General features: G+C 43.1%; 1 protein-coding gene across 1 annotated transcript in view; it reads right to left on the bottom strand.

Moving 5' to 3' along the window:
• The window catches only part of OPN5 (opsin 5), a 54,925-nt gene that overhangs the window by 655 nt on the left and 49,860 nt on the right, over positions 1 to 4,410 (bottom strand). The window lies entirely within an intron of this gene.

Below are 4,410 nucleotides of genomic sequence, written 5' to 3'. Positions count from 1 at the left end.
TCCTTCATTTGCATTATTAGTAGTAAAAGCTATTTATAAACCACAATATAAGTTACTCTCTAGCCTTCTCTTTTCTAGACTACTAATATTTAACCCATCAGCCTCACCTTAGACTGACCATTTCTTGTAATGTCTTACTTTTGTTACCTGTTACAGGTATTTTTGCTCATTTTTCTAAATCTTCCTACCCTGCTGGGCCAGAATTTAGTGCTATTGATTGGCACATCCTTTCACACTCTTAAACGACCTGGACCAGGTTTAGACAGGAGCTGTGGAGGGGAAGATTTGGAGGGCGACCCCAGGAAGCTCCATATACTTGGAGATTGTGCAACAGCGCTGAGCACACAATGCACTATATGGCTGCAAGCAGTGGCACTGAATACAGGGCATTTAACATAAAGATCCATGTTGCTACAGTCCAACCAGAGTCCCTTTATTATTGCACAGAGCTCTGTGCATGAAACAACACCATGGTAACTCTTGAGTAACTTAACCCCATAAACTTGATTCTTAACTGTGCTACAGCAGATCTTCAGATGTTATGACGTGGCTCTGGAGGTGCAGAGCCTCTAGTGGGGCAGAATGATAGGCCACCTTCTTTCTTCAATGTGCAAAATCATGGGAGGAAGTGTCAATGATGACTTTAAGTCACTACTTCATCCTCATGATCTTGAATTATTTAATATCTCTAGGCTTTCTGGTGCAGATTAGACCACGTTGCATAATCCAGTACCATCAATTTTTAGACCAGAAACTGCATAGTCCAGTACCATCAACTTTACATCCATTACTAAATTAGGAGAATACTGAACAGCAAGGGCTGTGGTAAGCCCAGTTTAAGTTGATGCAAGGTAATATTATTAAATATGCAGAACAACAACTGTACACTACTTGCTATTCCTACTCTGACTGAAACATGCCCTGTGCCAGGGCATGCTGGATATACTTACAGTAATGTTATAGTTCAGACATAGCCTAAAGGCATGCCTGCATGGTATGATGCTATACCATGTACAGCCGCCTGAGGGAGCTGAGATAGCCCAGGTCCCAGAAGTAGCATAGCTGCAATAGTGTGGTGCTGTGTACAAGCAAATTAGCCTTGCTGAGAAGAAGGATGATTCAGCCCAGGTATTGGGCCACGTTTATACAGCTGAACTGTGTGGTACCTGAGCTAGCTTGTCCAGAGCTCATTCAGGTATCTGTACATTGCACATGCTTGTAGGATCTGATCCTACAGCTTTAACTTGTAGGAGTCACCCCTCTACTTCACCAGAACTATTTCTGTGGATAGGGTGCTATCATATAATTTAGCTGTCTAAATGCAAATCATGTACTCAACTCTCAGCAGTGCTGCCTTGCAGTCAGACACTGTGAGGATTGAGTCGGACCAAATTCTGGCATCATTGCTTCTGCTCTGACTATCCTGGTCAGCATCCTGTTCAACTTGATCCTAGAGTTGTTACCCCCGTTACAAATGAGTGAATGTCAATCAAAGGCCCCAAGAGTTATCAGCATGCCTACCTCTCCATCTCAGAGCTATTGCCATTCTGTAAGGACATGGATATCAGCCCTGATATGTGTCCTTCAGCTGTGGATGATGCTGAGTTAGCCATGCTGGTCATGAATGCACGAGTGGCAACAACAAAGGGATGTCTTGAGGTCAATCTGAGCAAGTCTTCAATAACTGCCAGTTTAGGTGTTTTCTTCTGGAAGCAGACTGATCTTATAGAAGCTTCTCTGAGTTTATCTATGCTCACCAGCAACATGGCGAGCCTTGCAGGTAGCAAGTTATTTTTATCCACTTTCCATGAAGACTTGAGGGTGATGGCATCACAATGAAAGCTCTGGATGGGGACACATGAGCTAACACATACAGACTAGATGTTAACATACAGTTAAAGCAGTCACTAATGGTGGGAGCCATTGTATTTGGTTCAGAGTCAACGGGATGTGTATATTGGCTTCTCTCCTTTACTGCTGCCCAATATTCTGCAGGAGCAAGTACCTTTCCTTAGATTAAGGTTTGAAGGTCATTAAGCTCTGCATCCCAGGACGTTCCTGCCAATTTATGGATTAAAGAAGTGCAAAAGGGGTTTTTTATTTTAGATGACTGAGATGAGAGTGGTACATTGGGCTGGGATCCTGCTTGATTCCTAGCTATGTAACAACTGGCTGGAAGGGGAGTGGTCATTTCTTAACACAGTCTGCAAGAGCAATTGGCTAGATAATTGCTTAGATGGCAGGTTGTGGTAACTCACACTCACTTAATGTAAGTTTACATCAATAAAAGTAGGTAACCAGAACACTTATGTTCTGGCTGAGTGACTTCTTGACTTATGTAGATCATTGCCTGCATCAGCAAGACAGATGTCATCCATTCATACATATTAATGGACTGTAGTTGTTAGTAGGATACCAGCATATGCATTGAAAAGGAGAGGAGCCAGAGTCAATACTTGTGGAAGCTCATTATGAAAGTGCCTTAGCTGGCTAACTTTGTTTCTAACCATACAAGATAAAGTTCCTGTTCATTATCTCCACAATGCATCTCACCATGGGCTGACAGAGAACAGCCTGCAACAACTTAGTAGTTGGATACATGTGCTAGACTGTGTCCTAGGAGGCTGATAGGTATAGTGGACTGGTGCCAACACATTTACTGTCTTCTTGTGGCATCCGCAGTGAGTAGCATAAAGTAAAACCATACTAGATGGCCTGCAAAATACAGGTTCACCTTCTAGATGCTACAGGCTTACACACTGTACAATTTAGATAACAGAAAACCCAACAAAATGACTTTCTATTTCTCAACTATGATCGTTTGCAGGACAGGCCGGTATTTGAGTCCTATTCATAAATCTGTTTAGAAATAACTGGCTCTTGAAAAAAGCTATATCAGAACCTCATCCAATTTTGGCCAGAGTTCAGGCCCAAACAAAGATACTCCAGGGCATTCAGTGTGAAAAGGCTGATGAGAGCCATAATCCAGGAGCTACATGACTATGGGTTATATGCATTAGAAAGTCTGCTTGATCAGTCCAGGAAGACCAATGTGTGTCTTTGGCAAAAGGGAGAAAAAGACCCAACAAGTGAGAAAGGAGGAACTGATCAGCAATGAATGCTGAAATGCCTCAGAAATCACTGAAAAAGCACACTGGCATCTTAGCACCAGAAGCCCAACAGAAAACCTAGTGAATCTGTAGCCAAGAAGGAAATGCTTGCAACAGTCAGAAACTTACTGTATGTGACAGCAACCACTGATAGCCTGGAAAGAGAACCAGGAGAAGCAAGCTGCAAGACTGGACAAAGGAAGATAGTAACCATGTACTACTTCTACCATGCTGAGAAGGCATAATGTCTATCAAGGTAGAAACCCCTGAGTCAATGGGGAAAAAGTTTCTTGAGAAGAGAGTAATCAAAGAATTACTAAGCCCTGCAATGGATTATAGTTGGTCCCTGGTATGAGGGTCTTCATATTGATTCATAAAGTACTGTTTCTTCCCAGTGAAGGACAGAATACCAAAAGGTCCCCAGAGCAGGCTTCTGTTTCTGCTTGGACACTAATTCAGAAGGGGAAAACCTCAGGGTCAAAGCAACCTACTTGAAAAATGGAAGCATGGTGGAGAAAGTTAAGCCAAGAGCAGCATATTACACTGGTGGAGGGATACGCCATATCCACCAACAAAGTATAAGACATAGGTTCTATAAATGATCCTGAAAAAAGTGAAACATGGTGGGAAAAAGGGAAAGGGAGAGGGGGGGAGCTCTGTGTGGGAAGTTAGATAGATGCCTTCTGCTGTGGTGGGTGTATGGAGATGCAGCAACAATAACAGAAGTCCTGTTCCCTTTCCTGATAGAGTTATTGCTAAGCAGCAGCAGCAGTTTCAAAACAGTCTGTACATCTTGGAAGATCTGTGCAGCCAAGCGAGTGGGCAAGAAGACCTACTCCAATTTATCCCTACAGCAAAGATGGTCCTTGTGAGAACTGGCACTGTAGTGGAGTTTATTCACAATGAGCTTCTGATGGATGCAAGAACCTTCCAGGAGCCACGACCCCCAGAAAATAGAGTCAGACACAGGAAACATGGAGGCCTACTCAACCAAGGTGGAACCATCAGTAAGAAGTTTCCACAAGCCTTAAAGGTGGGAAAATGGAGCTATGGTCAAGACGTGCCTGGGAAACCACGGATACAACATTGAAAATATAAGGATTGTGGAAACTCGTCATAGGAAGGTGACTCTCCAGAGGAAAGAAACTGAGAAACATCCATGCACAAGCTGTCCAAGCGGTAAGCTAAACACAAACCATCCAAATCTGTTACCACGGTGCCCAGCCAATGTGCCAATTACATTTTCTTCCTGTTTAGGCACACACTAACTTTAGCTTGCTCTTTCCCATTTTCACTCTAG

Source organism: Gavialis gangeticus, unplaced genomic scaffold (assembly GCF_001723915.1).
Source record: "Gavialis gangeticus isolate Ggan-Ray unplaced genomic scaffold, GavGan_comp1, whole genome shotgun sequence".
NCBI classification, from domain to species: Eukaryota; Metazoa; Chordata; order Crocodylia; family Gavialidae; genus Gavialis; species Gavialis gangeticus.
This window is presented reverse-complemented; position numbering and strand designations above follow the sequence as displayed.